Below are 23,622 nucleotides of genomic sequence, written 5' to 3' on the forward strand. Positions count from 1 at the left end.
ACTTTAAGGTCATCACACTTACTTTAAGAGTTTATGATCCATGTACAGTCATGGCCAAAAGTATTGAGAATGAGACAAATAGTAATTTTTCCAAAGTTTACTGCTTCATTTTTTGTAATGGCAATTTGCATATACTCCTGAATGCCAAAGAGTGATCAGCTTAACAGCAATTACTGTACTTGCAAAGTCAATAGTTGCCCAGAAAATGAACTTTAACCCCCAAAACACATTTCAACATCATTGCAGTCCTGCCTTAAAAGGAGCAGCTAACATCGTTTTAGTGATTGATCCATTAACACAGGTGTGGGTGTTGATGAGGACAGGGCTGGCGATCAATCAGTCATGATTAAGTAAGAATGACATCACTGGACACTTTAAAAGGAGGCTGGTTCTTGGTATCATTGTTTCTCTTCAGTTAACCATGGTTATCTCTAAAGAAACACGTGCAGCCATCATTGCACTGCACAAAAATGGCCTATCAGGGAAGAGTATCGCAGCTACAAAGATTGCACCTCAGTCAACAATGTATCGCATCATCAAGAACTTCAAGGAGAGAGCTTCCATTGTTGTCAAAAAGGCTCCAGGGCGCCCAAGAAAGACCAGCAAGCGCCAGGACCGTATCTTAAAACTGTTTCGGCTGCGGGATCGGACTACCAGCAGTGCCGAGCTTGCTCAGGAATGGCAGCAGGCTGGTGTGAGTGCTTCTGCATGCACTGTGAGGCGGAGACTCTTTGAGCAAGGGCTGGTTTCAAGGAGGGCAGCAAAGAAGCCACTTCTCTCCAGAAAAAACATCAGGGACCGACTGATATTCTGCAAAAGGTACAGGGAGTGGACTGCTGAGGACTGGGGCAAAGTCATTTTCTCTGATGAATCCCCTTTTCGATTGTTTGGGACATCTGGAAAACAGCTTATTCGGAGAAGAAGAGGTGAGCGCTACCACCAGTCTTGTCTCATGCCAACTGTAAAGCATCCTGAAACCATTCATGTGTGGGGTTGCTTCTCAGCCAAGGGAATTGGCTCACTCAGTCTTGCCTAAAAACACAGCCATGAATAAAGAATGGTACCAGAATGTCCTCCAAGAGCAACTTCTCCCAACCGTCCAAGAGCAGTTTGGTGCCCAACAATGCCTTTTCCAGCATGATGGAGCACCTTGCCATAAAGCAAAGGTGATAACTAAATGGCTCATGGAACAAAACATAGAGATTTTGGGTCCATGGCCTGGAAACTCCCCAGATCTTAATCCCATTGAGAACTTGTGGTCAATCATCAAGAGACGGGTGGACAAACAAAAACCAACAAATTCTGGCAAAATGCAAGCATTGATTATGCAAGAATGGACTGCTATCAGTCAGGATTTGGTCCAAAAGTTGATTGAGAGCATGCCAGGGAGAATTACAGAGGTCTTGAAGAAAAAGGGGCAACACTGCAAATATTGACTTTCTGCATTAACTCATTCTAACTGTCAATATAATCTATTGGTACTCATAATATGATTGCAATTATATTTCTGTATGTGATATAAACATCAGACAAACACTAATAAAAACCAGAGGCCAGCAGATCATGTGAAAATATAATTTTGGTGTCATTCTCAAAACTTTTGGCCATGACTGTAGAGTTGCCAGTCTGTTTTTTTTTTTTCTGCAGTTTTATTGTCTCCTGTTGTCTTAAATTAGTTGATTGATTGCTAACGAGTTAAATCTGTGTAGATCTAAGCAGATACGTCCCTATATATTGAGACATAGCCAAGGGGCAGCATTTATGCATACTTTATCGAAGTGCCACGGCAGTTAGAAGATGGCAGTTGGGCAGGAGACAGGTAAGACATGCAAGACAATTAAACAAACTTGCTTACAGATCATCTGTTTTGCAAACAGTATTCACCATTTGTATCTGTGCCATTTATATTCTGGCTGCTAAAATCATCCACATTCACCGTTCTCCCACAAATTCGGCACACTTCATCCATATTAACCCCTCTCTCCTCTCTTCTCCTATGTACAGTTGTCATGCTCTCTTCACAATGTTATACCACGCAGATCCATTCATTCCCACCATACAACACAGGAAACGCTCTCACAAATCACTCAACCATCTGCTCACTCTCTGTATCTTCCTTCTATTAGTCGCAGGTGATATTTCTCCCAACCCAGGACCCTCCAGTAATAATAACACTAATTCTTTCCCTGTTACATTCAGAAACCCTGCTAATCTCATTAATATTCCCTGCATATCTTCTGTCTCATTCAACTGTGCCCTTTGGAATGCGCGCTCAGCTTGTAATAAACTCTCTTACATCCATGACTTTTTCCTCTCTAATTCCCTCAAACTTCTGGCTCTCACTGAAACCTGGATCCAGCAGTCGGACACCACCGCCGCTGCAGCTCTCTCCTATGGTGGCCTATATTTCTCTCATACCCCGCGACCTGACAACAGATCAGGGGGAGGTGTTGGTCTGCTTCTTTCAACAAAATGTACTTTTCAGGTTATCCCCCCTGTACCCTCCATTATCTTCCCGTCTTTTGAGGCCCACACAGTCAGACTCTACCGGCCCTTCTCCCTGCGAGTGGCGGTTGTCTATCGCCCTCCAGGTCCCCCCCGTCATTTCCTGGATCACTTTGCTGCCTGGCTTCCAAATTTTCTATCCTGCGACATCCCCACGATAATGATGGGAGATTTTAACATCCCAATTGGCGATTCCCTTTCCCCATCTGCCACGCAGCTTTTATCACTAGCCTCCTCCTTCGGCCTTTCACAGCTTGCTAATTCTCCTACACATGAAGACGGGAACACATTGGACCTGATCTTCTCCCGGCTTTGCTCAGTACATGACTTTACTAACTCTCCCCTTCCACTCTCTGACCATAATCTTCTTTCATTCTCTGTCAAGAACTGTGACTCTACTCAAGACCCCCCCACTTTCCACACTTATAGAAATATACGCGCCGTTAACACCCAGAAATTTATAAAAAGGTTGCAATCATCATTGGCCCCAATCTCCTCCCTCTCATGTCCCAACTCTGCATTGAAGCATTATAACAAAATAATGCTATGCGCCCTGGATGAAGCCGCACCTCCTACACAAAGAAAAATTCAGCATAGACGGCGACAACCCTGGCACACGCCTCAAACACGTCTTCTCCAGAGGTACTCCAGGTGCGCTGAACGGCTGTGGAGAAAATCAAATCTGCCCAAAGATTTCCTCCATTATAAATTCATGCTGAAAACATATAACTCTGCCCTTCACCTCTCCAAACAAACCTACTTTAACAACCTCATCATCTCACTTTCCAATAATCCTAAACCACTCTTTGACACGTTTCATTCTCTCCTCAATCAAGCAACACAGGCCCTGACCACCGACCTCAGCGCTGACAATCTGGCCAATTATTTCAAAGAAAAAATTGACCATATCCGACAGGAAATTTTCTCCCAATCCCTAAATGTTATGCATACTCTCCCCGCCACATTGTATCTTGCTCACTTTCTGACTTCGAACCAGTCACGGAAGATGAAGTGATCAGGCTCCTTGCATCTTCTCGCCCTACCACCTGCACCAGTGACCCTATTCCCTCACATCTCCTTCAGTCCCTAGCTCCAGCTGTCACCACTCACCTAACCAAAATTTTCAACCTTTCCCTCTCATCTGGTATCTTTCCCTCTTCTTTTAAACATGCCAGCATACAACCATTACTTAAAAAAACATCCCTTGACCAGAACTGCACTTCCAACTACAGACCTGTCTCCAATCTTCCTTTTATCTCTAAACTCATGGAACGCCTGGTCCATTCCCGTCTAATCCGCTATCTCTCAGACAACTCTCTTCTTGACCCTTTACAATCTGGTTTCCGCTCTTTACATTCTACTGAAACTGCCCTCACTAAAGTCTGTAATGATTTACTAACCGCTAAATCTAATGGTCACTACTCCCTGCTGATTCTCCTGGATCTCTCTGCAGCATTCGACACTGTGGATCACCAGCTCCTCCTCACTATGCTCCGCACTATTGGCCTCAAGGACACTGTTCTCTCCTGGTTCTCCTCCTATCTCTCTGACCGCTCCTTCTCTGTGTCTTTTGCCGGCTCCTCCTCCTCTCTCCTTCCCCTTACTGTCGGGGTTTCTCAAAGATCAGTCCTAGGCCCCCTTCTTTTCTCCTTATACACTGCTCCTATTGGACAAACAATCAGCAGATTCGGTTTTCAGTACCATCTCTATGCTGATGACACCCAACTATACACCTCTGCTCCTTACATCAACCCTGCATTACTACAAAAGACCAGTGATTGTCTTTCTGCTGTGTCTAACATTATGTCCTCCCTCTACCTAAAACTGAATCTGTCAAAAACTGAACTACTCGTATTTCCTCCCTCCACTAACCTACCTGTGCCCGATATTGCCATTTCCGTTTGTGGCTCAACCATTACTCCCCAGCAACAAGCCCGCTGTCTTGGGGTCATTTTTGATTCAGATCTTTCTTTCACTCCTCACATCAAATCACTCGCTCGTTCATGTCATCTACACCTCAAAAACATCTCAAGAATCAGGACTTTTCTCACCTTTGACTCTGCAAAAACTCTTACTGTAGCTCTTATTCTCATCTTGACTATTGCAACGCTCTACTAATCGGTCTCCCTCTTACTAAACTCTCCCCTCTCCAATCCGTCCTTAACGCAGCAGCCAGGATCATATTCCTCGCCAACCGCTACACCGGTGCCTCTTCCCTGTGCCAGTCATTGCATTGGTTGCCCATCCAATATAGAGTTCAATTTAAACTTATCATGCTTACCCACAAAGCGCTCCATGCTTCAGTACCCCCCTATATCTCCTCTCTTGTCTCAGTCTACCACCCTACACGTGCCCTCCGTTCTGCAAATGACTTAAAATTAAAATCCTCCATAATCCGAACTTCCCACTCCCGTCTCCAAGATTTCTCGCGTGCTGCGCCAATTCTTTGGAATGCACTACCCAGGACAGTTCGGTTAATTCCCAATACCCACAGTTTCAAGCGAACCCTAAAAACACATTTCTTTAGACTGGCGTATCGCCTGAACACACTCTGTCCGTCCCAGTTTTCCCCCATATTAAAATCTTCAACTTCAGGTTCATACCAACCATGCACTTAATAGCCTCTGTCTGGACTGTACACATTCAGTCCATGTATTATTATTTATCCTATTTAGTATATCAAGGCTGCATTATACAATATATGTACTTTTTACCTTTTGTGTCTCCCCCATTTCCTCATAGACTGTAAGCTTGCGAGCAGGGCCCTCACTCCTTTCGATATGAGATATGCTTATTCTGTATTGTCTGTATATGTCCCCCCTAAAATTTGTAAAGTGCTGCGGAATATGTTGGCGCTATAAAAATAAAAACTATTATTATTATTAATTCCTTCTATGAGCTCCTACAGGGTCGGACTGGGACACCGGAGAATTCTCCGGTGGGCCTGAGTCTTCAGCGGGTCCCCGAGCAGGACGCACGGAGGCCCCTGGTTAACATGGTGGCCGGTGCTTCGCACTGCAAGGGCCCGGAGGGTCAGGAGGGCCCTTGCAGTACCGCTAATGAGGGCAATCTGGCTTGCTTCTTGGACCCCCAGGCTCCTGGGGGCCCATGGCCAGATTACCCTCATACTGTGGGGCAGGCAGGGAGTGATCCCTCCAGCTCCGCTGCCATTTCGGCAGAGCGAGCCTGTGTCAAGGAGAAAGATGCCGGGCAGGAAGCAGAGGACGATGCTGTGGGGAAGCGGGCTGAGAGGTAAGTGTTTGAGGGAGAGCAATGGTGATGGAGAAGGTGGGGGGAGATGAGGGAGAGCAATGGTGATGGAGGAGGTGGGGGGGAGATGAGGGAGAGCAATGGTGATAAAGGAGGTGGGGGGAGATGAGGGAGAGCAATGGTGATGGAGGAGGTGGGGGAAGAAGAGGGAGAGCAATGGTGGGGAGATGAGGGAGAGCAATGGTGGGGAGATGAGGGAGGGCAATGGTGATGGAGGAGAAGAGGGAGAGCAATGGTGGAGGTGGGGGGAGATGAGGGAGAGCAATGGTGATGGAGGAGGTGGGGGGAGATGAGGGAGAGCAATGGTGATGGAGGAGGTGGGAGGAGATGAGGGAGAGCAATGGTGATGGAGGAGGTGGGGGGAGATGAGGGAGAGCAATGGTGATGGAGGAGGTGGGGGAAGATGAGGGAGAGCAATGGTGATGGAGGAGGTGGGGCAGATGAGGAACAGCAATGGTGATGGAGGAGGTGGGGCAGATGAGGAACAGCAATGGGGATGGAGGAGGTGGGGGGAGATGAGGGACAGCAATGGTGATGGAGGAGGTGGGGGAGATGAGGGACAGCAGTGGTGATGGAGGAGGTGGGAGGAGAAGAGGGAGAGCAATGGTGATGGTGGAGGGAGAAGAGGGAGAGCAATGGTGATGGTGGAGGTGGGGGGAGATGAGGGAGAGCAATGGTGATGGAGAAGGTGGGGTGAGAAGAGGGAGAGCAATGGTGATGGAGGAGGTGGGGGAGATGAGGAAGGGCAATGGTGATTGAGGAGGTGGGGGGCAGAAGAGGGAGAGCAATGGTGATGGAGGGAGATGAGGGAGAGCAATGGTGATGGAGGGAGATGAGGGAGAGCAATGGTGATGGAGGGAGAGCAATGGTGATATAGGAGGTGGAGGGAGAAGAGGGAGATCAATGGTGTAGGAAGAGGTGGGGGGATAAGAGGGAGATCAATGGTGTAGGAGGAGGTGGGGGGATAAGAGGGAGATCAATGGTGTAGGAGGAGGTGGGGGGAGAAGAGGGAGAGCAATGGTGTAGGAGGTGGGGGAGAAGAGGGAGAGCAATGGTGATGGAGGAGGTGGGAGAAGAGGGAGAGCAATGGTGATGGAGGAGGTGGGGGGAGATATGGCATGGCAATGGAGGAGGTGGTGGGAGATATGGCATGGTGATGGAGGAGGTGGGGGGAGATATGACATGGCAATGGTGATTGAGGAGGTGGGGGAGATATGGCATGGTGATGGAGAAGGTGGAGGAGATATGACATGGGCCCGGGTCTTCAGCGGGTCCCCGAGCAGGATGCACGGAGGCCCCTGATTAACATGGAGGCCGGTGCTCCGCACTGCAAGGGCCCGGAGGGTCAGGAGGGCCCTTGCAGTACCGCTAATGAGGGCAATCTGGCTTGCTTCTTGGACCCCCAGGCTCCCGGGGGCCAATGGCCAGATTACCCTCATACTGTGGGGCAGGCAGGGAGTGATCCCTCCAGCTCCGCTGCCATTTCGGCAGCGCGAGCCTGTGTCAAGAAGAAAGATGCCGGGCAGGAAGCAGAGGACGCTGCGGGGAAGTGGGCTGAGAGGTAAGTGTTTGAGAGGGAGAGCAATGGTGATGGAGAAGGTGGGGGGAGATGAGGGAGAGCAATGGTGATGGAGGAGGTGGGGGGGAGATGAGGGAGAGCAATGGTGATAAAGGAGGTGGGGGGAGATGAGGGAGAGCAATGGTGATGGAGGAGGTGGGGGAAGAAGAGGGAGAGCAATGGTGGGGAGATGAGGGAGAGCAATGATGATGGAGGAGAAGAGTGAGCGCAATGGTGGAGGTGGAGGGAGATGAGGGATAGCAATGGTGGGGGAGATGAGGGAGAGCAATGGTGATGGAGGAGGTGGGGGGAGATGAGGGAGAGCAATGGTGATGGAGGAGGTGGGGGGAGAAGAGGGAGAGCAATGTTGATGGTGAGGGAGAAGAGGGAGAGCAATGGTGATGGAGGAGGTGGGGGAGATGAGGAAGGGCAATGGTGATTGAGGAGGTGGGGGGAGAAGAGGGAGAGCAATGGTGATGGTGGAGGGAGATGAGGGAGAGCAATGGTGATGGAGGAAGTGGGGGAGATGAGGGAGAGCAATGGTGATATAGGAGGCGGAGGGAGATCATTGGTGTAGGAGGAGGTGGGGGGAGAAGAGGGAGATCAATGGTGTAGGAGGAGGTGGGGGGAGAAGAGGGAGAGCAATGGTGTAGGAGGAGGTGGGGGAGAAGAGGGAGAGCAATGGTGATGGAGGAGGTGGGAGAAGAGGGAGAGCAATGGTGATAGAGGAGGTGGGGGGAGAAGAGGGAGAGCAGTGGTGATGGAGGAGGTGGGGGGAGAAGAGGGAGAGCAATGGTGATGGAGGAGGTGGGGGGAGATATGGCATGGCAATGGAGGAGGTGGTGGGAGATATGGCATGGTGATGGAGGAGGTGGGGGGAGATATGGCATGGTGATGGAGGAGGTGGGGGAGATATGGCATGGTGATGGAGGAGGTGGGGGAGATATGACGTGGCACTGGAGATTGGAGGAGGTGGGGAGATATGGCAATGATGATGGAGCAGGTGGGGGAGATATGGCAATGATGATGGAGCTGGTGGGGGAGATATGGCAATGATGATGGAAGAGATGGGGGGAGATATGGCAATGATGGTGGAGGAGGTGGTGGGGGTAGATATGGCAATGCTGATGGAGGATGTGGTGGGGGGAGATATGGCAATGCTGATGGAGGAGGTGGTGGGGGGAGATATGGCAATGATGATGGAGGAGGTCGTGGGGGGAGATATGGCAATGATGATGGAGGAGGTCGTGGGGGAGATATGGCAATGATGATGGAGGAGGTGGTGGGGGAGATATGGCAATGATGATGGAAGAGATATAACAATGATGGAGGAGGTGGGGGAGAAAGGACAATGATGGAGAAGGTGGAGGAGATATGACAATGTTGGAGAAGGTAGGAGGGAGCAATGATTGGGATGGAGGAGAGCAATGATGGAGGTGGGGGAGAGAAATGATGGGGAATTATTTGGACGCTATATGCTGTTAATATCTGGTCTGGTCACGGTGTGGTGGTATTTCTCCCTTGTATGTGGTATTATTCGGTTACTATGTGGTGGTAATATGTGGTCTGGTCATGGTGTGGTGGTATTTCTCCCTTGTATGTGGTATTATTCAGTCAGTATGTGGTGGTAATATGTGGTCTGGTCATGGTGTGGTGGTATTTCTCCCTTGTATGTAGTATTATTCGGTCACTATGTGCAGGTAATATGTGGTCTGGTCATGGTGTGGTGGTATTGCTCCCTTGTATGTAGTATTATTCAGTCACTATGTGGTAGCAATATGTAGTCCATTCATGGTGTGGCAGTATTTCTCCCTTGCATGTGGTACTATTGGTGTTGGTATAGTGGATTGTGTTGTGTACGGCGGTCATTTGTTCTCTCTGATATTAATTAGGAGAAGATTCTTTTTTTCCATTAGTGATTAAATACTTGGAACAATATGCACTTACAGGGCTTCTCAGAAGAAAACAAGTAATCACCTCTCTACAGGATAAGTGATACATTATTGATTAGTAGGCGTCTGACTGCTTGGACTCACACCGTTTGGTAGAATGTATAGCTTTTATCCCCATTAGACTGGAGCTCATGTGCGACTTGACCACTGATCCATTTGTGGCACCCCAGGGGTCTGGTTTCCACAGTAATGTAATGTTATGTCTGAGAGCAGGTGGGAGGTCCTTTGGTCAGGGATCCTGTGCATGCCACACCTCCTGCCCAGTCTTGGGAGGGGAAGAACTTCCCCTATATAAACCCGGGGCTGAAGCAGGGTGAGTCAGTCAAGGAGAGTAGAGACAAGAAACAGTCATAGGAAGAAACAGCAGAAGCTCAGTGGGAGCAATACTACTACGAGTCAGGGGCTGGCAGCTGCAGAGCTCGCCCTGACTGAGAAGCTTTCTTACCGGACCCGGCGTCCGAGGCTGTGGGGACTAACTCTTACCCAGCAGCAGAAGCCGACCGGCAGGGGATTTCAGGTCCTCAGGCCCAGAAACCCGAAGGCACGGTCACACGCGTGGGACCAGCACCGCCATCGTGGAGCGGAAGCCATTAGAAGGCCCCGAGTCACCGGCCATACGGGTGAGCACCACACGGTACACTCAGGGACGTGGGCTACTTATATCCGCTTCTAGCAAGGTAGCCAGAAGAGTACAGTCAGTTTGGGAGGCCTACAACTCCGCCTGGCCAGGGGAGATCCCATCTGCTCAAGGACTGACCAGGCCCCGTTCGCTAGCAAGTACTCCGGGAGGGTCTATCGTTGTTACCAGTAAAGACCCTGAATTACACCGCACCGTCTCTGAGTGGTTCCTGCTACCCCCATTTTCCACGTCGGCTGCCCTGAGGCCATACCCCTCCCGTTGGGGGTTATACTATCACGCTGCACAATTCTACACCGGCCTCAGCGGTCTGCCCTGCAGCGGCAGCTCCATAGCTGCAAATCAACGGGTGGCGTAGTCGACACTCAAATAACATCTATCAAGACTGCCACACACTGAGTTTGACTCCCTGGGCACGGACCGGGTCCCCGCCACTCGGAGACTACAACCCTCATCTGATCCGGTTCCGGGTAAGCCCCCGTGCGCGAGACGCTGCGCGACACAGCAGGCCCAGGGGCGCGTCACATTCATTCCTTCAGTGGCTGTTCTTGTTTTTTTCTGGAAGCCCCAAAGAGAATGAATGAACCTGCGATCAGACGTCCCACCTGTTGCTGCATTTTAAAATAGAGATAAGTGTCCTGACAGGGATAAAACTTCCCCATTCTTCTGATAGGTGCGTTTTCCAATGTTCGGACCCAAACGATCAATAAGTGATCACCTATCCTGTGGATCCCATGGATCGGTGATAACTTGTTTTAACCAAAGAACCCCTTTAATGCAAACTACCGTAATTGCACATCCCAGCATGTGATTTACAGTCGACGCTCCACTATAACAGGGATAACGGCTAACAGTTATTTGCATATTGCTGTAGGGTGGGCCCCGAGGATCAATTCCTCATGTGGGCCCCAGACACCCCAGTCTGACACAGAGCTCCTAAATAGTATTAATGCTCCTTGTGTGCCCCCATATATTAGTAAAGTCACCTATGTGCCCCCATATATTAGTTATGTCACCTATGTGCCCCCATATATTAGTAATGTCACCTGTGGCTATGGTCACTATGGCTGACCAACTCCAACCTCCAGCTAACCATAACCCTAAAGAGGCTCATGGCTTGCTGGAGTAAGAGGCTGAGCAGGAAGCCAGTCGTTCTCTCCTCTGTCGCAGCTTTCTCTTATGATCATGTCCCGAGGAAGCAGATAATAGTGCAAGCCATGTCTGCCCTCTACAGCCTCAGACGAGAATGCAAATGTAATGCCACTCTATGTGGACCATCGTACACAAACGCCATGGAATATCATGTGCCTTCTTGACATCATATGGGCGTAAAACAGTGATATGTGTATAAGGCCATACTGAGAAATATTTTTATCAATAAAGGAAACCACCAAAAATGAGATATTAGTGAACCCATTCTTAACAATGTGGCATACATACACGTCAGATGTGGGTGGGTGCATGTGGCGGGCTCAAGTGCTAAACCCGCTCCATACAGGTCAGATGCTGGAACGATTATATTTATTTTATTTATTTGACTCACTTATATAGCGCCATTAATTAATTATTAATTATATAGCCGACCCTGCTTCTAATAGCTGTTTTCAGCTGCCATATTTCCCCCTACAATGAACCGTCATATAATACATACTAATCATGACCAGGTAGTATATGTCTTATCAAATATTATAGACCTAAGTGATTACTGTATTCAATACTACCCCATTACGGACATCATAAGGCTCCATCGCCATAAATTCACAAAACAAACCAGAGAGAAACGAAAAAGGAGCCCATAGTATTGCAAAAATATCAAAATGTATTAATTAATACATAGATGATCGGACTGATACAGGAATCAGTGCATAAAAAGAATGAGGCGATAAAAGACCGCAACAACCCTCTACACACGACAGACCCAATTCAGGACACAGAAAGTGTTCAATTATATATATGAAAAATGTCCAAATACACATAGTCGCCATACAAAAGATACTGTTACCTATCCTCTCTATGGAATTTGCAGAGAGGGTAATTTATAGATGCATAGTTCTATAGTACAGCATATATGCAAGACTACCCACACTGTCCTATACGTGCTGGATGTAAATTCCCTATCATGTACTCAATATAGCTAGGAGTGACTTGCTAGAGTCACCATTGTATACGTACCAGGGATGTCAGGCTTCAGCGCGGAACAGTCAGAGGGTAGTCAGGGAGTAATAGGTCCGTCTGGGGTCGGCACGTGCGGACCTATTACTCCCTGACTACCCCCTGACTGTTCTGCGCTGAAGCCTGACATCCCTGGTGCGTATACAATGGTGACTCTAGCAAGTCACTCCTAGCTATATTGAGTACATGATAGGGAATTTACATCCAGCACGTATAGGACAGTGTGGGTAGTCTTGCATATATGCTGTACTATAGAACTATGCATCTATAAATTACCCTCTCTGCAAATTCCATAGAGAGGATAGGTAACAGTATCTTTTGTATGGCGACTATGTGTATTTGGACATTTTTCATATATATAATTGAACACTTTCTGTGTCCTGAATTGGGTCTGCCGTGTGTAGAGGGTTGTTGTGTTTTTTTATCGCCTCATTCTTTTTCCGCACTGATTCCTGTATCTGTCCGATCATCTATGTATTAATGAATACATTTTGATATTTTTGCAATACTATGGGCTCCTTTTTCGTTTCTCTCTGGTTTGTTTAATGAACCGTCATAGCAGCGACAGCCAATTAAAGATCCTTATCCCTACCATCTCTATTCTCCTATAAAGCGCAGCTACATAAAGTAGAAATATAAAGATTATTATGAAATGTTTCTCCAAATTCAATTTTGTATCATCTATGTCCGTAAAGTTATCATCTATGAAAGAACAAAATTCAGTTACCCATGTGATAATAGCGTAATAAAAAAAATTAAAAACAGAATTGTCAGTTTTCAGTCACCGCACTCCAGTATGCAATGTTTTTTTCAGCACCATAAAAAAGTAGACTGCAGAATAGAGATCATTAATGGCCCCCAAAATGCAAATATGGACATGCAGCGGGCAGAATAAGTATTAAACACGTCACTAATTTTCTAAGTAAATTTATTTCTAAAGGTGCTATTGAAATTCTCACGAGATGTCGGTAACAACCCATTCAATCCACAAAGGCAAAGAAATCAAACTATAGATGACCATAAATTAAGTTGTGTGTAATAATGAGAAATGACAAAGGGAAAAAGTATTGAACACTCTGAAATGTATTTAATACTTCGTACAGAAGCCTTTGTTGGTTGTGGCAGCTTCAAGACACCTCCTGTATGAGGAAATGAGTCACATTCTTTGCTCAGGTGTGATTTTGGCCCATTCTTCCACACGAACACTCTTCACATCCTACAGGTCCCGTGGTCTTCTATGAACTGTAAGCTTTAGTTCCTTCCATAAATTTTCTATTGGATTCAGGTCAGGTGAAACCAATTGATAGTTTTCTTGGCTGTGTATTTGGAATCACTATTTTGCTGAAATGTCCACCCTCGTTTTATCTTCATCGTCGTTTTATCTTCATCGTCCTGATAGTTGGCAGCAGATTTTTTATCAAGAAAGTCTCTGTACATTTGTCCAGTCATCCTTCCTTCAATCGTATGACGTTTTCCAGAGCCATATGCTGAAAAATAGCCACACACCATGATGTTTCCACTTCCAAACTTCAGTGTTGTTATGGTTTTGGAATAATATGCAGTGCCTTTTGGCATCCAAGAGTTCAATTTTGGTCTCATCTGACCAGATTATATTGTCCCAGTATTTCACAGGCTTGTGTAAATGTTGTTGATTAAACTTTAAACGTGCTTGAACATGCTTTTTATTCAGCAATGGAGTCTTGCGTGGTGAGCAGTCATACAGACCATGGAGATTGAGTGAATTACTTATAGTTTTCTTTGAAACAATTGTACTTACTGATTCAAGGTCTTTCAGTAGCTCTCCACATGTGGTTTTTGGCTGTTGGACAACTCTTCTGATCCTCTGTCTGAAATCTTGCAGGGAGCACCTGGTCAGGGCCAGTTGATGGTGAAATGATGTTCTTTCCACTTCCGGATTAGGAACAGTGCTCACTGGAACCTTCAGTAGTTTAGAAATTCTTCTGTAACCAATGCCATCAGTATGTTTTGCAAGAATAAGGTTGCGAAGGTCTTGAGACAGATCACAGGTTTTACCCCTCATGATGTATTTCTTTTGTGGCACTTTGGTAATGAGAAACCTTTTTATAGGCAATCAGTTGAACCAGCTGTTATTATTTGTAACACTGTTGAGTGTTGACCCACTGTGCCAGGAGTCACACCTACCCTGCAGGGGCATGACTAAGTGTTTACCAGGTATTTACTTGAGCCTCTGATGGTGAGGATAGGCTGGGCCTTCGGTAGACACCAGTTAAAACTCCAGGGCAGTCCCTGGGACTGCAGCAGCTGACTGGATGGTCAGAGACTCTGGTACGAGGTACATGTGGGCAAGGCAGAAGCGTAGTCTGATGGTCCGAGGTCAGGGCAGGCAGCACAGGTTCAGAATTGATAGCCGAGGTCAGGAGCAGAGAGATCAGGATAAACTATATGCTCTCCCCTATTTTGGCCAGACTGATTGACTCTCCTGAAAAATGGCATGTCACGGGGATACCGTGATAGAGAGGGCCCAGAAGACCACAGTGTCTGGTTTCATGAACTCCTTCACTGGTTAGAAGCACTTCACCATTGTATTAAACAGTGCAGGTTTTTCCTTGCTATCAGTGCAAGGTTTAATCAGATCAGTTTAAGCTCCTGGAGCTTTTTGCTGCTTCGATGGTCTCAGCTATTCAGAGTTGGCTACTCCATTCTTCTATATATGCTCCCACCTGGCACTTAGGGATTCCTAATGTTAGTTCTTCATGCTTGGTTTGAAGTTGAAGTTGTAATTCGTGGTTTGATTTGGCATTTGGAGATTGTTCAGGAGATTGTTGCTTGGAGTTTTGTATGTGTGCATATCTTCATCCTCTCCTATTTGGTTTCTCCTTCCTTTAACTCCCCTGTGTCCCACTCTGTTGTTTGATGTGTGTATTTTCTATGTTTGGTATTTTCATTTATCACTGTCCGTCTTCCCTTCTTTCTCTGATTAGTGTGTTCCTATACATTTTAGCTTCCCACTACCCTGGGTGGGGGAGGGAACAGATCAGGGTAGATATGGGAGCATAGCAAGGAACGAAAACCTGGCATCTCCTCCTTCAGGAGTAATCTGGGGGACAGGAATAGACTATGGCGCCCCTAGTTCTAGGGACCTGTTTAGCGCCCAAAGTCCCAACACCATCGTGACATTAACACTGGCCCATACCTTTTTTGATCCATCATAGATCCGGTGGCTGCTTTGGTAGGACAACTCCAGCAATCCAGCCTAAAGGTGGCAGACTTACACACCATTGTTTTGCAGCACCCTAACACCTCAGGTTTAGGGCCACGGTTCAATGGCAGCCTCAAATCTTTCTGACCTGGACACCCACATTGTGAGGATTAAGGGTCTGTGAGCCTGAAACGCATAGAACTGTGCCTCCCCTGTTGTCCTTCTTCCCGCCCCTTTTCTATTTTATTTTTCAGATGTTTTGATCTTAGATATTTTTAATGTCGCTATTAAAAGTCATGTTTTAATATTTTTACCTTCTGTGAATGCTGGAATTTCTTTCCTTGTGCTGTTCCTGCCCAGAAGTCAGTCTGGAGCCCTGGTACCGCTTCATTTATAGAGGTAACATTTTTTCTGCACTTGGTGAGCCGATCTCCCTTCACCCCCCCCTTTTACATATGATGGGATACAAGGACTGAGGAGAGTTTGGCCTGAATGATGCACCCATAGCTTACAGCAATGAAGCAGAAAAAGCACTATTCTTGAGCACATCAGAAAGTAGAGTAGTAGCTGGAGTATTTCCAGAACTTGTCGTTGATTGACAAGATGTATTCAAATTAACTATTAACATACTCTATTGGCTGTATGAAGACTTTTGTGCTGCATGTGGAGTTCATGATATTGTTAATCATCTCCAAAATTATGGTATGTCACTCTCCACAAGGAGAAACATTACCCCTTAGACCTCAGTCCAGAGCCTCTCATCTAGCTAAATCAGTTCTCATACTTTGCACTGACGAGGGGCGATACCCGGAAACACAGTGTCTGCAAATTGAGATTCTGATTTGACTTTTATCCTAAGTCATATTGCATGACTCGTTAAAGGGTTGATTGTGACTTGTAGGATTGCTGCTTCCTATAGGTGGCGCTATAGAGTTCAAGTCCTCTTTTTCTCTGAAGAGGCAATTTGCATATTGAATTTGTTTATAACTCCTGGAATCCCAATTGACAGGACCTACAGTGGGTACGGAAAGTATTCAGACCCCTTTAAATTTTTCACTCTTTGTTTCATTGCAGCCATTTGGTAAATCCTAAAAAGTTCATTTTTTTTCCTCATTAAAGTACACTCTGCACCCCATCTTGACTGAAAAAAACCCAGAAATGTAGAAATTTTTGCAAATTTATTAAAAAGGAAAAACTGAAATATCACATGGTCATAAGTATTCAGACCCTTTGCTCACACTCATATTTAAGTCACATGCTGTCCATTTCCTTGTGATTCTCCTTGAGATGGTTCTATTCCTTCATTGGAGCCCAGCTGTGTTTAATTAAACTGATAGGACTTGATTTGGAAAGGCACACACTTGTCTATATAAGACCTCACAGCTCACAGTGCATGTCAGGCCAATGAGAATCATGAACTCAAAGGAACTGCCCAAGGAGCTCAGAGACAGAATTGTGGCAAGGCACAGATCTGGCCAAGGTTACAAAAGAATTTCTGCATTACTCAAGGTTCCTAAGAGCACAGTGGCCTCCATAATCCTTAAATGGAAGAAGTTTGGGACCACCAGAAGTCTTCCTAGACCTGGCTGTCCAGCCAAATTGAGTGATGAAGCAAAATTAACTGATGAGACGAAGATAGAACTTTTTGGTGATAATTCTAAGCGGTATGTGTGGAGAAAACCAGGCATTGCTCATCACCTGCCCAATACAATCCCAACAGTGAAACATGGTGGTGGCAGCATCATGCTATGGGGGTGTTTTTCAGCTGCAGGGACAGGACGACTGGTTGCAATTGAAGGAAACATGAATGCGGCAAAGTACAGAGATATCCTGGATGAAAACCTCTTCCAGAGTGCTCTGGACCTAAGACTGGCCGAAGGTTCACCTTCCAACAACACAATGACCCTAAGCACACAGCTAAAATAACAAAGGAGTGGCTTCAGAACAACTCTGTGACCATTCTTGACTGGCCCAGTCAGAGCCCTGACCTAAACCCAATTGAGCATCTTTGGAGAGACCTAAAAATGGCTGTCCACCAATGTTCACCATCCAACCTGATGGAACTGGAGAGGGAGAGGATCTGCAAGGAAGAATGGCAGAGGATCCCCAAATCCAGGTATGAAAAACTTGTTGCATCATTCCCAAGAAGACTCAAGGCTGTACTAGCTCAAAAGGGTGCTTCTACTCAATACTGAGCAAAGGGTCTGAATACTTATGACCATATGATATTTCAGTTTTTCTTTTTTAATAAATTTGCAAAAATTTCTACATTTCTGTTTTTTTTTTCAGTCGAGATGGGGTGCAGAGTGTACTTTAATGAGAAATTAAATAAACTTTTTAGAATTTACCAAATCGCTGCAATGAAACAAAGAGTGAAAAATTTAAAGGGGTCTGAATACTTTCCGTACCCACTGTAGGTATCCTCTGTGTGACTTTTAGATGTATAAAGTGCTCTAATGCATTATTGCTTTATACCGGCATAACAACTCAAGTGATTGTATTTGGAACATACATTTTGTATGATTTTACACCAAATTATCTTCTTTCATTTTAGATTCCTAGACTATAACATACTAAAAATTGATCGATATAATTTTCCTGACCAATGAAGGATGCATAGGGACACAGACAAAATGGCGGAGAGGATATTACACCTCACCCTAGAGATCCTGTTCCGACTTACTGGAGAGGTGAGAGATTCTGGTGACATCACATTACATCATTCTTATCTATGGAAATAACAGACAGAACTGGGGAAGTGAGGACTCTGGAAATGTTTGTAGTGAGATGTATTAATGTGTCTCTCCATAACCAGGATTACACAGTAGTGAAGAAGATCTCTAGTGACCGCTGTCAGGACCCTGTGTCTGAGGGATGGGGAAGACCCCTGAGCCCCATCATGAGGCCTCTACCTCCCCTGATGCATGAGGACATCAATGACCTTAAGATTCTAGAACTCGCCTACAAGATGATTGAGCTGCTGACTGGAGAGGTGACACTGCTGGGACATTATATAATAACACTATGAAGGGATCGGGGGATGACGGTATCATTGTATGTGTCAGGTTCCTATTAGGTGTCAGGATGTCACCGTCTATTTCTCCATGGAGGAGTGGGAGTATTTAGAAGGACACAAAGATCTGTACGAGGACATCATGATGGAGGTTCCCCAGCCCCTCACATCACCAGGTAATAGACAGGACTAAATACACATGGCCTATAATTATCTATATGTAAATAATGAATTCAGTCCCTGTATGTGTTTCCTCCAGTTCTATCCAGTAAGAGGACAACACCAGAGAGATGTCCCTGTCCTCTTCCTCTACTGGACTGTAAACAAAAAAATCCCAATGTTCCTCAGGATCATCAGGTAGATGGAGAGAAGGTGTCATGAGATCTCCCCTATGATGTGTAGACTGCTGTGAAGGTCTTGTGCTCAGTCTTGTTTTATCCACCAGTATTATATGTTTTATACTTGTGTAATGAGAATGGTGGAGATGGCAGGATTAGAGCTGATCATAGATGTGACTTCTCCATCTGTCTGTGACTTTTACAATATTTGTTTCAGGGTGAAGATCTGACCCATATTAATACTACAGAGACGTATGTGAGGTGTGATGAGTGGTGTAAAGAGGAGATTCCTATAGATAACCACCAAGGTGAGTAGTAATTAAAGATGAGAGAACATGTTCAGAAAACGTTCATTTATTTTAAATTTGGCACGAACATTGCACATTCGGATTCGTGATCGGACACCCTATTTTACTGAAAATCTACAAAAGTGTTTTAAATGGATAGCGTTTCCACTACTGTATTTTTTAGGACTTTGGCTATGATAGTGGTGCTGTATGATGAGTGGGGTGGGACTTGTTTGATGAGAGGAGGGGGTGGGGAGAGGTAAGAGTAGTGTTGGACTGTTAATTTTTTTTTCTTCTTAACTTAATGTGTGGAGATTCCGACAGCCGATCAGGGCACAGGAATCATCCACAACGTCCAGACACAAGGGCTTGTGTCATTGGCTGCTGAAGTCACATGTTCCTCTCCATATAAAGAGCAGACATTTTGTTTTAGCTACATTTTGTCAGTGTAACAGCGCAGAGAGGCTGCTCCTGCTACCGGATAGTGAGCTAGTTAGCTAGACGGTTGCTTGTCATTCAGCTAATTTAGATAGATAGGGTCCTGTGTGGCTGTGAAATCGACCTTCCAGCAGATCAATCCTTTTTGCTAATAGTGTGGTCCAGAGACACCAGTCACATTTCAGCATATAACTCTGTTGTGCTGCTAATATTGTGCTCCATGCAAGAGTACACCTTCGAAACTCAATTCTTTTGTGGTTCTACCTTGCTACATAAAGCAGGCCACTTCTGAGCTTGTAATTCTTTTGCGCTGAGATTCACCTGTATCCAGGGCTCTACAGTAAAAAATCAAATTTCTTCTGTTATTACCGTGATACATAAAGCACGCCACGTATCGGCTTGTAATTCTTTTGCGCTGAGATTCTGTTGTATACAGGGCTCTTCCATAGTAAAAAATCTAATTTCAGAATATAAAAAGCTATAAAACAGTCACAGAATTAACCTGTCTGTCATAACAAAAATAATTAAAAACTTGTCAAATTGCTATTCTTTCATCATACCACCACACAAAAAGTGGTAAAAAAAACAATCAAAACTTGAATGTAAAAATAATGTTATCACTGAGGATGCCAATTGAACTCAAAAACAAACTTTTATATGGTCCTATTGGCAAATAATTAAAAATATAGTTATGTTATAGTGGTAAAAAAAAATCATTCACTATGCAAAAATGCCAAGACATAAAAAAAAATAAATCTTGCATTGCTGTAATTGGTGTAATTGTGTTGACCCCAAGACAAAAAAAGTTGAAAAAAAATACATTGAACAGTGTTAAAAAAAAATTATTCCTGAATTTCTATTTTTTGTTCATTTTGTTTCCTTAAAGTCGAAATAAAAAGCGATTAAACATTATGTACCATAAGATGCTGCCAGTAAAAACTTAGTCATCCTGCAAAAAAAACAAGCCTTAGCTTTGGTTGGTCATCTGTTGATGCAACAATAGGGGATTTCCGTGGTACTTGTAGCGGAAAGGTGCTGGAGAAGTAATAATTTCCAAAAACCATTCTAGCAAAATTGGCCCTCCCAAAGCAAAATGCTACTCCCATCTGAGCCCTGCGGGGTGCCCAAACAGAAGTTAGTGTTCACATGTATTGGCACTGCTGTCGTGGGGAGAATTTGCCTAACAGTTTAGGCCTAGCATCATCTTCTGGTGCTTATTTTTAGACAACAGTTAGATTGTGATCTATTTTGCATCACCCTCTGCGTAGAGCGCAAATTCTGTTGCTTGCCTCCTAATTATTATGGATATTTTTTAGATATAAAGGTTGTAAAATATCAGTATAAATTTTAGGTGATAATATTCAAAACTAATGAAAATCTTAATTTTACTCTTGTCAGATGACTGTCCCAGGAGCTCAGAGGAATATCGCATATTTATTGATTGTAAAGCAGATGATCGTGGTATGACACAAGATACATGTGAAGAACATGTCATAATTCCAAATATAACCCTTCACAGCAAAGATCTATCATCCTATCCTTTTGAACAGGTCCTATCTTCTGATTCAACACATAATTTTGAGAAAAATAAATGTCACAGTAGAGGTGTCATAAACCAAAGAGGTCACACAGGGGAGAAGCCATTTTCATGTTCAGAATGTGGCAAATCTTTTGACTGGAAATCAAAACTTATTAAACATAAGAAAGCCCACACAATGGAGAAGCCATTTTCTTGTGAAGAATGTGGGAAATGTTTTAGCGACAAATCTATTCTTTTTAGACACCAAATTAGTCACACAGGGGAAAAGCCGTATTCATGTTCGGAATGTGGAAAATGTTTTAAACAGAAATGGGGTCTTGCAACACATCAGCGAATTCATACAGGCGCAATGCCATATTCATGTTCAGAATGTGGGAAACCTTTTAATAATAAATCAAATCTCGTTAGACATCAGTGGGTTCACACCGGGGTGAAGCCATTTTCATGTTCAGAATGTGGGACGCTTTTTACCGACAAGTCATCTCTTATTAAACATCAAAATATTCACACAGGGGCAAAGCCGTATTCATGTTCAGAATGTGGGAAATGTTTTAACCTGAAAGGAAATCTTATTAAACATAAGAAAAGTCACATAGGAGAGAAGCCGTTCTCTTGTGAAGAATGTGGAAAATGTTTTAGCGAGAAATCTATTCTTCATAGACATCAGAGAATTCACACAGGTGCAAAACCTTTTTCATGTTCAGAATGTGGGAAATCTTTCAACCAGAAATCATGTCTTGTTACACACCAGAGAACTCACACAGGAGCAAAGCCGTTTTCATGTTCAGAATGTGGGAAATGTTATCCTGCAAAGTCAAATCTTGTTAGACATCAATGGGCTCACAGAGGGGTCAAGCCATTTTTATGTTCAGAATGTGGAAAACGTTTTATTTATAAATCTTCTCTTGTTTCACATCAAAATATTCACACAGGGGTGAAGCCGTTCTCATGTCCAGTATGTGGAAAAAGTTTTAGCCAGAATTCAGATCTTGTTAGACATCAAATAACTCACACAGGGAAGAAGCCATTTTCATGCCCAGAATGTGATAAATGTTTTTCCAAGAAATCGAGTCTTAATAACCATCAAAAAACTCACACAGAGCACAAGCCACTTTAATGTACCATATGCGAAGTGTTTTTAACCAAAAGCCTTGTTCCCCTCAAATCAGATGCTCAAGAAAACCTTCCCCCTACACTTTCCTGTGACACAATCCCCGTTACCTAATCTAGTAGACCATACCGCTCTTGTTTTTTTTTGGCAAAGATGCTGTCTACGTCAGATATTAAATCTTTTGACGCTGTTCTGGTGAAGTGGTTGAAGGCTTTGGTTGGTCTTAAAGGCAGTGACTCGCTTCAGTAACTTCCACAACACTGTTGCATCCAGCTTCAAGCACCTCCTCTGACAGTTAGCATCATCTGGTCTCCAGTTTATCATGCTTAAATTATCTCCAAACTCCCAAGGTCAGAATATACACATTCAGATCTGCTCTTTTCTGCAGAGCTACTCACAAAATTCACCATCTGGAGACCTGCTCTTCATAGTTGTTTGCTAGACCTGGTGCTAATGCACCAAGCTGGCAGGCAGCCACGAGCCACACGGCTTGGGCCCACGAGCCAGAGGTTGGGGCTCCTGCTGTAGAGTATACTACACCCAATTAAACAGCAAAGAATGGGAATCTTTGAGTTGGATATTTACTTTTTTATGGTCCGACCCTAAATTGTCCTGGTCGGGAATGGTCCTTTTTATGCACACTTAACTTGAGTATCCTAGGATCCTCTCTCCATAAGTTTGTCTTCTTATGCACTTTAAATGATATTGTCCAGGCTTCATACAAAAGGCTGTTCTTTCGTATACGTCTTTTTTCTGCCACAAAAGTGGTTATAATGGTGTGGAAAAGGGCTGATACTCCACCATTATCCCACCAGGTCAATTTGATTAACTAATATCCCTTTATATAAATAATAGTGATGAGCGAGCATGCTCGTTACTCGAGATTTACGAGCATGCTCGGGTGTTTTCCGAGTATCTTCAGCGTGCTCGGGTGTTATGTTTGAGTCACTCAGTGCGTATGATTTGGGACTGTTTGACAGCTGCAATACATGTGAGGAATTCCTGTTTCTTAGGCATTCCTCACATGTATTAAAGCTGTCAAACAGTCTTAAATCATGTGCACGGAGTGACTCAAACATAACACCCGAGCACGCTGAAGATACTCGGCAAGCACACGAGCATGCTCGCTGAAAGGGTTAGCAGAACGTACTCGCTCATCACTAATAAATAACTTAATATGTCCAGATAAATCTCAGGAAATCTGGTTGTTTTAACTTGAGACAGAGGTTACTGTTGTTTCTGAGACATCTTCCCCAATTGACAATTAACTAGGTTTACTGTTGTCATTCAACGAACTCTCTACACTACTTCTTTTGGTTTGGACTGGATGAGGAGTATGGGAGTAAATGTAGTGTTATTGTTGTGTAAGGCATAAGTAATATTTGGGCCTGGGCTTTCTGGGGCCCTTGCTTTACACCTGCGCTAGGACCAGTCCTTTTAAGTGGTGACGTTAATTTTCTAAGTGTTCTACTCAATCATCTGTCTGTTCGTCATTATAAAAGTTGTGTTCTCATTTTCACGTGTTTAAAAATGACACTTTATTTGCTTTATCTACATGTTGTCTTGTTCTTTACCGTTATAAATAAAATATAGCTTATAAAAAATGAAGCAGAAAAACAT

General features: G+C 44.6%; 1 pseudogene; it reads left to right on the forward strand.

Moving 5' to 3' along the window:
• LOC141270841 (uncharacterized) overlaps positions 1-22,963 on the forward strand; it is a 42,367-nt pseudogene extending 19,404 nt beyond the window's left edge.
• Positions 22,964-23,622: the final 659 nt, after the last annotated feature.

This window comes from Phyllobates terribilis, unplaced genomic scaffold (genome assembly GCF_046119375.1).
Source record: "Phyllobates terribilis strain yellow unplaced genomic scaffold, ASM4611937v1 Scaffold_5__5_contigs__length_657084704, whole genome shotgun sequence".
Lineage (NCBI taxonomy): Eukaryota > Metazoa > Chordata > Amphibia > Anura > Dendrobatidae > Phyllobates > Phyllobates terribilis.